Source organism: Choloepus didactylus, chromosome 1 (genome assembly GCF_015220235.1).
Source record: "Choloepus didactylus isolate mChoDid1 chromosome 1, mChoDid1.pri, whole genome shotgun sequence".
Taxonomy (NCBI): domain Eukaryota; kingdom Metazoa; phylum Chordata; class Mammalia; order Pilosa; family Megalonychidae; genus Choloepus; species Choloepus didactylus.
Genome location: NC_051307.1, coordinates 230,701,804 through 230,715,506, shown reverse-complemented (window position 1 = coordinate 230,715,506; position 13,703 = coordinate 230,701,804). Strand labels below are relative to the sequence as shown.

The following is a 13,703-nucleotide window of genomic DNA, read 5'->3' as shown; positions in this document are numbered from 1 at the left end:
TAGGTATACCCATTTACTGCTGATGGGAATGTAAAACGGTACAGCCACTGTGGAAGACAGTTTGGCAGTTCCTCAGGAAGTACAGAATTACCATATGACCCAGCAATCTCGCTACTAAGAAAGCAGGGGTTCAAACAGATATTTGCACACTGTTGTTCGTAGCAGCATTATTCATAATCACCTAAAGATTGAAGCAAGCGTCCATCAACAGATGAATGGATAGACAAAATGTAATGTATGCATACAATGGACAATTACTTGGAAGTAAAAAGGAAAGGAGTCCTAATACATGAACCACACCAATGAAACTTGAAAACATCATGTTGAGTGAAGTAAGCCAGACACAAAAGGTCAAATATTGTATGATGTCACTGATAAGAACTAATTACAATAAGCAAACTCATAAAGTTAGACTCTAGAATGTAAGTTCCCAGGAGACACAGAGGTGTTAGAGAATGGGGAGCTGATGCTTAATTTGTACAGAATTTCTATTTATGTTTATTTTAAAGGTTTGGAAATGTATGCTTGTGATGGTAGCACATTATTGTGAGTATAATTAACAGTACTGAATCAAATAGATGAATGTGATTAAAAGGGAAGACTTTAGGATGTATATTTTACTAGCAAAAAATTAAAAGATAAAGTATAGGACTATATAACACAGTGAAATCTATTGTACATGATGGACTATAGTTTATATTACAAGAATGTTCTTTCATGAATTTTAACAAATATATGAGACTGATACAAGGTGTTAATAAGAAGGTGGTATATGGAAAAAATATACCTAATATAAACTAAGGACAATCGTTAATACTACCATTTTAATAATTTTTCATCAACTGTAACAAAAGTAACCAATGTTAAAACTATTAGTTCTATTACAAAAAAGTGCTATCATCAATTGTAACATGTTCAACAGCAATGCAAGGTAATGGTGGTGGTTGGGTGGTGTATGGAATCCTGTATTTTATGCATGACTGGTCTGTAAACCCATATCTTCTCTGACAAAAAATTAAAAAAATAAAACATGAAATGCCACTTCACATCTATTAGGACAGCTACTATTAAAAATAATAATAAAAAAAGTGTCAGTAAGATTGTGTAGCAACAGGAACTCTCTTATATTGTTGGTAGGAATGTAAAATGGAGTACCAACTCTGGAAAACATTTTGATGGTTCCTCAGAGTTAAAAATGGAATTACCATATGACTTAGCAATCCCCTTTCTGAGTATATACCCAAAAGATTTGAAAGCAGGGACTTGAACAGGTATTAGTATACTAATGTTGATAGCCATCAGTCACTATAGCTAAAATGTGGAAGCAACCCAAATGTCAATCAATGGAAGAATGGACAAACAAAATGTGTCATATACACACAACGGGATATTATTCACTGAATAACAATAATGACTGAAGTTGTGGTACACACTATAACTCTGATGAAACCCGAAGACATCCTTTGGAGTGAAGTAAGTCAGACACAAAAGGACAAATACTGTATGGATTCACTTATATGACATAACAAGAACATGCAAATTAACAGAGACAGAAATTATACCACAGGTTACCCAGGGTGGCTGTGGGCTGGGGAGTTACTGCTAAATGGATATAAAGTTTCTGTTTGGGTCAAGACAAAAGTTTTATTAATGGTGGTGGTGATGGTAGCACAATATTGTGACTGTAATGAATACCATTGAATTGTATACCTGAAAGTGGTCAAAATGGGAAATTTTATGTTGTATATATGTTATGATAATAAACAATCTAAAGAAAAGTTTAAAAAAATCCAGACGCCACCTCCTCAAAAAAATTAAATAAGTAAATTTTATAAAAAGACTGTAGCATAAAAATCCTGCCTGGAGTTCCAGCCTGCCTTCCTGCTCTATAGATTTCAGACTCAACACACAACATCAGTTCTTCCCTGAATTTCAGACTGCCAATCTGTGCTATGGATTTCTGACTTGCCAGCCCCACAATTGTGTGATCCAATTCTCTAAAATAAGTCTCTTCATATAAATACATATATTCTTTTTGTTCTGATTTTGAATAGTCTTATCTGATAAAGGAACACTGAAAAAAATGAGATCAAATTCATCATATATTTGGTGGGATGAAAATAGTTATAATAAAAAATAACTGATTTTTTCCACACATTAATATGTATGGACTGACATTGATACCTTCAAAACAAATGTGAAAGATCTTTATAAACTGCAAATTGCTACTGAATCAGATTTACTATTTTGAAATGGTGATTAAATGGCTTCATGGAAAGTAATCAGAACAGTGTCTAGCATATGAAAATAAATCAGTAATTATTATTGTTATTGCCATTATTGCCCAAATGCAAAACACTAGGGAAACATTATAGTTGGACTGGCTGCATATACACATACAGTGATTAGGAGCATTAGAAGCGATCTCCAGTACGTGCCCATGTGGAGCTGAAGCATAACAGAATGGACTTGACTATTATCTACTGTTCCATCCTTGTCTAAAAGGAGCTAATGAGTACTGGATTGACATAAAAGTCAAAATAAATATGTAGAATAGGTCAGCCTGGTGGAAATGTCCATCTCAACATCACTTCTCAAGTATGTATGATTTTACTGGGGTGAAGGCTTTTCCAAGTGCACAACCAGCTGATTCACAAAATGCCTTAAAGAATTCTGAGCCCTTATTTAGCCCACCTGCATTTCATGTGCAACTCCACATCAATACTGGTGGAGACTAAAAGTTTCAGTGAAAATGACTTCCTGATTAATATGATATTTAACAACTCATGGAAAACAGTTGCCATAGAACATGACAGGTCACTATTTAGTACAATTATTTCCAAATAAACAATGAATCCAACAAAGGAATGTCACAGCTGCATAAAATACCAGTCAGCTTAACTAAAATAGAAATTCTATTGAATTATTTTGCATTGTATTAAATGTATAACAGGGACACACAACCTTTTACCCACGCACATGTGTCCCATGAGGGATACTATAAAGCCACAAAAGCTTCTCCCTAGGAGTTTAAAATTTTATTTTTATTTTTCCCTGAGTTTCATTTTTACATCAAAAGATCATAGCTACCCTAGCTATTTAGAGTGTGAAGTTTGGCTAAGCTTTGCTATATAGTTCTGACAGTGGGATCTTTCAAATCTTGCTATCTGAACTGCTTCTCTCCATGCCCAACATGATTCTGAGGTATCTGAAAAGCTCCCTGTATGTTGATCCATTCAACCCTTAATTTTTTTTTTGTTGCCTTTCTATCAGCAACCTTGTGGCAAAAGAATGATGAAATTTACGGTTACTTCTCTATAAAGCATTCTAACTAATCTTTGGATACAATTATTTAAAATCATATTTGCATAATAAATTGCCACATAGGGTGTTTTTAACTGACCCTTTTTTAACAAAATGGTGAGATACTTTTTATCTCATTCTTGAGTCAAGTCAGGCCTTAATATTATTCCCAACACACAGATGAGTAAGCTGAGGCACAATCCCACAGCTGGTGATTGGCAAGGCCTGGACTCCAAACTAGACTTTTATCTGTAGACCCTGGGCTTTTTTTAAATACACATTTTTTGTTTAGAAGCTACTGCTTTCCATCTTCTTTTCTGATCTCTGCTCTCTCCTTCTTTTAAGAATGGTATATTCCAGGAGCCAACTGAAAAATCTCTGAATGGCCAAAGCAAGTAAATTTAAGCAACAAAATAAATAACATAATATTGGATTATTACCTAAAGTATAAAATAAATATCCATGGGTCCATACTGATATAAATAAATAGTTGAATAATGAAATAAATGGAGAGAATAGACAAATCTCCTGAGTAGAAGGCCAAATAATTTATGTAGATAGTCCTTCCTCAAAGAGGATGAGCCTAACTTCCCACTCCTTAAATGTGGAGTGCACATAGTGACTTCGTTTCAAAGTCTACAGTCTGTAAATGGTGAAGAAAGTAACTTTATAAGAGAGAAACCTTACAAACAGTACGTCAGCCTGATGATAAAGGTTAACGTCGACATCAACAGTGATGAGTCATGTTGATAGTATGCACACAGGATGAGATGTGATGAAAATGTCACTGTACCTCTGTGATCTTTCTCCCCAAAATTTATAACCCCAGTTCAATCTCAGTAACAACATCAAACAAATTCCAATGGAGAAAACAAACTCCAAACTGAACAATGCTCCTCAAACTGTCAAGCTCATCCAAAACAAAAGTCTGAGAAACTGTCACAGTCAAGAGTTCAAGGAGACAAGAAAACTAAATGTAATGCGGTATCCTGGTTGGGATCCTGAAATGGAAAAAGGACATTAGATAAAAACAGAGAATAATATGAATACAGCATGGACTTTAATTCTTTATAATATATCAATAGTGATCAATTAATTGTAACAAAAGTACCAACTTAATGTAAGATGTAAGAACAGGGTAACCTGGGTGTGGGATATATGGGAACTCTCTGTACTATCTTCACAATTTTTATGTAAATCTAAAACTATTCTGAAATTAAAAAAAATTTTTGAAAGAATGATGTACTCTTTCTGTATAATCATCTGCATATCCTTCTTCCACTATCATATCTCCTTTTATTGTGCTAAATAACACTTACCAAATCTTTATTCTTACTTTACTCTTTTCCTGTTCTTTTTCTTGATTTTCATCATTAGTCAGGAATTTATCTCTATCACCAAAGCCAAAGAATCAATTCATTTTTCAAAAGAGTATGTTGGTAATCTGAGAAGGCAATGTAAATTTAAGGCCCATCTTGCACTCCTCCTAAGCAGAAAAATGCCAAATCTTGCCAACTACAAAATCCAATGGTTAATACCTACAGAAAGAACAAGTCTACTTTAAAGATTTATTTACAAAGCAGAAACAATAATCCTGTCTCTTAACTGCTCCAGCTACAGGAAATTTCCACAAGGGGCTCAGTCCCTTAACAATCTCTAATCAAGTCCAAATGAAAATTTCATTTTGCTTGTTGGAGATTAGCATTACCCAATTATGCTTTCTTCATTCTGCCTTCACAGATTTAAAACAGATACCTGTGTGTCCATCCCTTCCAATTGATTACACAATTAATTCATGTAAAAGAGAGAAGAAAATGAATTTAAATATATCTTTTTGCTTTTTAGAGTAAATTCTAAATATGGAATAAGGAATAAAGCCTAGGGAAATTAGAAATTCAACAGGGCAGTAAGTAACACCAATTAGAACATTATGATCTCATGAAATTGAACAGCCTCCTCTCCAACACCTTTTTCAGAAAAGGGTTTGCTTTCTGGAAAGCACTTCTTGGTAAATTCAATGTTCTCCTAGCTATACTCTAAAAAATGAAAATTCCATTTGGAAGTACAATAGCAAGTTGAATTTCCTTAAGGATTTTATAGTTAGAGCCAAGTTTTCTGTCTTCTAGAGCTGAGAGGCAAAGGCTGGGCAAGTAGAAGGGGTGGAATGGCGGGAAATTGACTCCTCACAGCCTGCCATAGTCAGCACAGCTCAATCTTATAGGAGGGAGTATTTGAGATCCTCTCTCAAGTCAGACTACAAAGATTAAACCGCCAGAGAGAAAAATATGTTTTAAAAGGACAGCTCCCTGAATTTTAAGAATTTTAAAAAAGGTGAAAGTTCAAGAGCTGGCAGTTTTCTTTTCCTCTGTACCAGCTTCCCTCAGCATGCTCTTCTGGAAAACCGCTTTGAGTCAGTCTTTAGGCTTCTGCCTTGTGCCCACACCTAATATCTTGGGAGAGGATAAGATGGTCAGGAGAGTCAGCATTACTGTATCTTTGGCCCAGGCTTTGCACTTCACAGTCTAGCTCAGTGCTTCTCAAATTTTAACGTGCAGAGAATTGACCACCTGGAATTTTGTTAAAATGCAGCTTCTGATTCAGTAACTTTGGAGTGGGGCCTGAGAGTCTGCATTTCTAACTAAATCCTAGGTGATGCTGATGAATTGCGAATCACACTTTGAGGAGCAAGGGTTTAGCTAACTTATTTTTATGAACCATTCAAGGTACAGAGCTGAATTCCCAAGTCCTGGGAATGTCTGGAAACAATTCTTCATGCACCTCTTATCTTTACATATTACCACCCTCCTCCTTTCTTCACCAAGTCTATACTTTTTTAATCCTTCTCTCCTCAATGATCCTTCCTCTGTACATATCCAGAGCAGTTAACACATCCATAGCTTTCTCTTTCATCTTAGAATATATAAGTGCCTTTATTTGCTCTGAATGAATATACATGTTCAGATAAATTTGAAAGCTTAATTTCTCCTCTTACTTCACTCCCATTTTCAACATAATACTAGTATATTATAAGGTTAAAAGTGTATCATTTTCTATCCAACAATAGGTTATATTTTAAAAGCACTGTTCTGTTAACCTGACATTGGAAGATATCCTACCTAATTTTTCTTTCACTCAATTTCCGGAAATTCAGACATGGCTATCAGAACCTCACTGATGTGGTAAGCAACTGAGGACCCCAAAATACAACTAAACTAAACTAACAGAAGCATCTACAAATAGGTGGCTAGTTTACATTTTGTTTATTTCATATTAAATAAATTAGGCCAACAGGAGTTGTGAATATATAGGCAACTGAAGCGAGTGTAGTAAGCAAGGACACATTAATTTTGCTGTGAAATATAAAGTAGTAAATTTCACAACACTCTCACTAAGATATAATCATTTGAATTAATTTGCCATATTATTTTCCTCTTAGAAATGAGAATAAGCAAGTATAAGTGAAGGATAAGTAAATATAATTTCCTATTCATCATAATGATATGATGGGGGTAGATGTGAAATGATATCAAGTACTTGTATTTTTATATTTTGTATAATTAATTAGATATACTCTCCCTCAAAACCAAAGTAAGAGGGTAGAATGAGAAAGCTAACTAGTTTATGAAGTCTGCTTTAAAATCATCTAATATTTATGAATAATAAAAAGAAAATGGCTGTTCCAGGAATATAGCAGATTAGGAGAGCCAGAGCAAAATTATTCTCTGTGAAAAACACTAGATAAAGGATAGAAAGCACTCCAAAACAGCAGTTCTAGGGTTCCATTGACTGGAAAGGGACTTCTACATCAATAGTGAGTGTGTACTTTGAGAAACTGAGAGACTACATGCAAGACTACGTGTTCAGCCCGGAATGTTGGGGGGGAACAGGTGGTTGGAGACAGCTGAGAACATGGAGGGGAGCAGCTGGAGGAGAGCAGCCTTCCATGCCCCAGGCACCCTCCTCAGCACTTGCCTTGGGTGATTAACCTTCCCCAGATCCTCATCCAAGAGCCCCTGTGCCAGGAACTGGTGGCTGGAACAGGGAGATGAGCACGGAAGGGGGCAGGTTTCCACATCCCGTGCAGCCATCTTTGCAGTTGGCTGGGACATAACCCTTCACAGCCCTGCAGCCAAATGCTTCCTTGAGGGAATTCGGGATTTGACAGGTTTGTGACAGTACTCACTCTTCCTCCATGGAAGCCTGCGGTGTGCACTGCCTAGTGACAAGGATGCCACATGGAAGTGCCAAGAGACCTTCCCCAATCCCAAGGACTCATGGGCATACAGAAAACAGGGTCTACAGGGAATCTGAGCTGGAAGGTGAGATGTGCCTCTCTGCAGCCCCAGAGTACCCCACCCGCAGCCCTGGGAATGGCCAGGACCACTGTGTCCTGGAGCAGACTCCATGTCAAACTGTGCAGGATACACACCACCAATCACAGGGCTGGCAGTCCCCAGTGCACACGGAAAAATGATGCACTGACTGGAAAACTACAAATGTTGGACAGGCAGTGGAGAAATTGGAACTCTTATTTATTGCTGGTGAGACTGGATAATGATACAGCTACTGTGGAAGACAGTTTGCCAGTTCCTTAGAAAACTTGATATTGAATTACCCTACAATCCAGCAATTTCACTTCTCGGTATATACCCAGAAGATCTGAAAACAGTAACACAAACAGATATTTGCAAACCAACATTCATAGCAGGATTCTTCAATCCAAATATCTTTCAACATATGGGTGGATAAAGAAAATGTGGTGTAAACACACAATGGACTACTATGCAGTAGTAAGAAAGAATGAGGTTGCAAAACATATGACAGCATGGATGAACCTTGAGGACAAAATTCTGAGTGAAATACCCCATACATAAAAGGAGAGATAGTATATGTTACCACTACTGTGAACTCGATAAAAAATGTAAAATAAGTGTCTTACAATGTAGCATCTAGGGGACCTAGAGACAGACAGAACCTAGTGAAGGGGGAATGATAATCTAATATATACAGATATGATAATGAGGATGAACTTAATGGTATGGGAATGGTCAGGTGTGACTATGGTTTGTTAATGTCATTGTAAGTATCAGCGACATAATGAAGGCAAACATGCTCGTAAATGGTTGTTTAAAAGCATGTAACCCACAGAGTAGCACCACAAACCTAAATATGTGTTATCATGATATACTTATAAGGTATGACACCAGTGCAGAGGATTAACAACAGAGTGGTATGGGAAAACTACCCATTACATATTAAAGACTATCTTTAATAGTAAAATCTTACCAAAACTTCACTAATACTAGAGATCAATAATTAGCAGCTGAAAGAGTTATGGGATACATTATGTTATGATAATTGTTTAAAGTTGAGAGTGATGATGATTGTACAACTAAGTGAAGATAACGTAAGAAACTGACCATTTACCTTGGGGTAGAATATTTATTAAGTGAAATTAGGAACCCACTACTTAATAAACCAAGCCCTTGACTTGAGGCATGCTCTTGTGAAATTTAGGGTTGTAAATGGGAGGCTGAACCCTCCTATAATTATGCCTAAGACGCACTTCTACGGAACCTCTTTTGTTGCTTAGATGTGGCCTTTCTCTCTTTAAGCCCAACTCCGCAAATTCATTAACCTGCCCCCCATGAGGGACACTACTCTCAGAGGAATGAATCTCCCTGGGGATCTGGGACATGACTCCCAGAAATGAGCCAGTCCCTGGCAGCCAGGGATTGAAAATACCTACTTGACCAAAAGGGGTAAAAAAGAAAGAAAACAAGCTGAGGTCACAGTGGCTGTGAGATCCCAAATAGAATCGAGAGGCTATACCGGAGGTTTCTCTTATGCAAGCTCCAGCTAGACATCCCAAATAGCCACAGTATGCCATGCCCTTACCAAAAGTAGTACAAAAATACCTAGGTCTCTACTTGAGATCTCTAAAAGATTCACTAAGTTTTATCTTTCAGAAACTTAAATCCACCAGTGTTCCTATGCCAGACAAGTCCTAAAACCCAGAGGCAAAAGCCTCATTAAGAACAGCAACCAGATGCAGCCACTTCCCCATAATGTTGACACCCCGTTTTAATATGAATAAATTAGGGTGCTGATTGCCTAGACACCCCTGAAGATGGAGAAAGAGATTAAGTGAGAGGAAGGGGCAGAAACAAACAAGGTCAGATTGAACAAAGGTCTATGAATACTGAAACTTTATATATATATATTTATATAGATACAAATATAGATATAGATATAGATACATATAGATATACATGCTGGGGTGTTGGAATAGCTGGAAGGAGGTAAATGACATGGTAGAACTGTAACCTATAGCATCTTTTGAAATTTGCTCTATAACTACTCATTGAATTTTGCTTTTAAAGTCTTCACCTTTCTGTATATACCTTATTCCATAGTAAGGAAAGAACTGAAATTGTGGAACTATAACCCACAACAATTATTGAAATTACCTATATGAGCTGTACATCGAAATTAACACCTTTCTGTATGTATGTTATATTTTACAATATTTTACAATAACAGAAATGGCTGAAGTTGTGGAACCATGACTCATGACATTCTTTGAAATTTGCTCTCTGAATACTTGTTAAATAGTACTTTGAAAGTTATTACTGTTATGTATATATGTTAACGTTCACAATAAAAAAATGCATTAAAATAAAAAGAAAATGGCCAATCACAGACTTTGTTAAGGGTGTTTTTTTCTTTAGGGAAGGAATTCAAACAATGAAAAGATCCCATGTATAGATGGCATTGGATAAGACCTGCTTGTTCTGCTTTCTGAATACAAGCAGACAGAATAAATCACTATTCAGTGGATATTCCTTTTCTGGAAAATTGTTCAGAAATAAAAATGTGGTCAAATACTGTACATTAAATTTATAAATAAAGAAAATGTCCTAATTTACTGATGGATATGATGCTTCTTGATTATGGTGTTTCAGTCTCTGCTATTTAATCAACTGTTTTCATGTGTGTTTATCATTTGTGTTGCTGCTGTAATGTGTTGTTTTGTTTCTATAGTTATATATTGCAACAATTTCAGTAGAATTCTTCTGAAGATGAAATCTCAAACTGGCTGCTGGTAGACTCTATGTAAGACTTCAGAGTTGCTTTCTTTGGCTAGCACAGCATTCTAGGGGGGCCTAGCTTAATGCCATTAGCATGGGCTTCCACTTTGGTTCACTGAGGAGCTTTCCCCCCCATATCCCAGTTTCTCACATTCCCACATTTCTCATCCATTCCAATTGCACGTGTATAACCTGCCTTGCCTTTACAATGTACGAATTTGTATGCCTCTTCTAGAGTTGGTCTTGGTAAAGAATTGGAGTGAACATCAGTGTCCCTGCTGAATGGTGTTTGCTGTCCTAGCCAAACACGCACTAGAATTTGTAATTTTTTTACATTTCAGCATTAATCTAGCTGTTCCGTTATTTGAGTAACTGGCACATAGCCACTTAACTTTTTCAATGGTAAACAGAACATATAACATAGAAACCTAACAATTCAGTTTGTTCTTTTCCTTGTTAATTTAAAATGAAAACAGACATTTAGTTAAAGATCTTAACATACCTAAAAGATTAAAAAAAAACAAAAACAAACCTCTGATATATTCTAAAATGTCTAGTCTTCAATCCACATATGCCTAAATTAACCAAGATGTACTTAGGGCTAGAAGATCAACTTTATTTTGACAATTAGTTCAATAAGAGTAATAATGTTCTTTCCTATTTATACTCTTTGAGATAAGAATTCACATTTTTTCCTATAAGGAAACTGCAACAGAACTGGTATTAATAATTGTATACAGAAATGCAATATGAATAAGTCAAGACTCTTCAAACATCTCGATTTTTAGGATAATTACTACAAATGTCCATCAAATTTTATATGCGTAAATGAATAAATATCTGGATCACAATCAATTATGAGTGATTATCTATATGTTGCAAATAACTGCAACAGGCTTTAATTTCAAGTTGGATAACTCAATTATTCAACAAGTATCTATTATCTATTCTGTAAAAGGCAGTGTGTTAGGTTCTATACAGTGGCCATGTCTTTGCTATACAATTACTGTTATTTGTTGGTTTTTCTTGTACTCATTTTTGGCAGATACACTCTACTGAAGCAATAGAAAACTGAATCAACTGCAGGAAATGAAATGAATAATTCATCTCTGTCTGGTTTTGGTTTTTCAGAGGTAGATGGATCTTTTTTAAAATCCTGGCTCTGATACTTGTGAAACTATGCAAATGACAACATAGATATTTCCTCTTCTGTAATATAGGAGTAATAACCTCACACAGTTAATTGAGATAATGCTTCCAGGTGCTCAGCAGACAACCTAATGACTCTCAATTTAAAATACTGCTCTGTATTTGTAGTTTTTTTCTTTGTCATGTGAAATACAATAATGGGAGATATGAATAAGGTTGAGAAAATAGCATTCTTTAGGTATTAAAAATATTTAAGAAAAGCAAAACTTTCTGTTCAAAATACAATGTTAGGGAGAATGCAAAATAAAGAAAATTTATTGGAAAACAGCTTTTATTTTTTTCATAGTCCTGTCTTTAAAATGTGGATTCATTTCTTTCCTCTGAAGGGAAACTACTTGGAGTGTTGACTGACAGGCTAACTGAGTGAATAAATGAGTAAGTATGATGTTCCCCAGGGTTCTCATCTTTGGAACATTACATAACTTCATCTACTAGCAACGGTATTGTTAGGATAAGGGCTGCTATAGAGTAAAACAAACTTTAGTCACCTTCTCCAACCACATGGAGAAAATTACTTAAAGTAGAAGAGAATATGGTTAACATACAGAGAAAAATGAATCAAAAAGAAGAAAAGGTCTAATGTCATGATTTGAGTCTTAGATCTAGTTAGACCTGAAAAAAAAAAAAAAACAGACTACACCTGAACATTATAGTCATTATGATAAGAAATTCCAATTCAAGAAGTTACACAAATGTATAAGTTGTTATACATGAGAATGACTTGGAATTTACCTCCAGAGTTCTTTATTAAAACATTGTAATTTGGGTATCAGTGTTTTTTAAAAGTTCCTCTGGTGATTCAAAAACACAACTAGAATTAAGAATCATTGAGCCAGACTAAGAACTGTTGCTATCACTTGCAACCTACAGCAAACAGCCCAAGGAACCACACATATAATGTAAAAACTAAAAATTAACCAAATAAACTGAAAAAGAATGTAAAAGGTCTATATCCTTAATCACTTGCTTCCACAAAAATATTCCTACTCCTCACAGAAACTGGATTCAACAATCAGCATTTGGTAAGACTCCCATTTGAAAATTTTCTGAGACTCTAAAGACTCTCACCTGTCTTATTTAACTGTAAGAAAATATGAATGTCTTTAATAAAAATTTGAATGTGACTTAGCTGTATTTTATTTTCCTAAACATGAGGCAGAGGGTGGGATATCACAAACCTTCTACAGTATTTTTTTTTATTGTATGTGACACAGACACTACATCAAATGTGAAAAGCATACAAAAAATGAAAGAAAAAATAAACTCTGACCTTGGGAAAGTTCAGTACCCTGGATTTTGATCAAATTTTTAAAATTCAAGGTTCATTTTGTATCCTGTTGAACTTTTATAATTATGTGTTTTTCATTTGCCTAACAACCTTAGTTTTATGATTTATGATGATTCTCATGGTACCACAAATAAAGCACGGTGCATTTTGCAACTTTTAACAGTACCATTTTTTCATAAATCCTTGCACTGATAAGCAAACCATTTAGGAGAGGATGAATGAAAAAGAATCACTTTTTATTGTGAAGGGTCAACTAAAGTACTGCAAATCTGGTGAAATGATAGCTTTTGATTCTTAGGAGTCAGGCAGGAGTAGGTGTGCATTGGGGAGTTACTTTCTTTAAAGGAAGAAGGAATCATACTTGCCTCAGGTCTCACCCTGCCCCTTTAAAATATGGTTAACTCAAGTCAACCCCATACATATCTACATAGGATTTTCAACTTGTATGTCTAACAGATTTATGTGCTAACCCTTATTAGAAAATAGTTCCTACCTGTGAACTTCTGATTATCTGCCATCAGAACTAGCTCCATAATTTGTGCGGCCCACTGTAAAACAAAAAGACAGGCACCTTGTTCAAATATTAAGAATTTCACAACAGCAACAACAGAGCATTAAACCTCTCATGGACCCCTCTCTGAGTGGAACTCTGTGCATGCACAGCTGGCACACGCATGAAGTTGGTCCTGCCCATCACTACTAAATATTTAAATGTGGGAAGAAAAGGTAAAAGTGCTGTGGAGAAACTCTCATACGTAATGCTTTTAAACTTTTTTCTTTGAAATATTGCAGATTCATATGCAGTTATAAGA

At 35.6% G+C, this 13,703-nt stretch overlaps 1 protein-coding gene across 1 annotated transcript in view; it reads right to left on the bottom strand.

Annotated features, from left to right (window-relative positions):
* LOC119507338 (contactin-6-like) overlaps window positions 1-13,400 on the bottom strand; it is a 572,510-nt gene extending 559,110 nt beyond the window's left edge. The window contains 1 exon segment of the mRNA XM_037800513.1: window positions 13,385-13,400. The gene's annotated coding sequence lies outside the window, so the exon portion shown is untranslated.
* Between the last annotated feature and the right edge of the window lie 303 nt (window positions 13,401-13,703).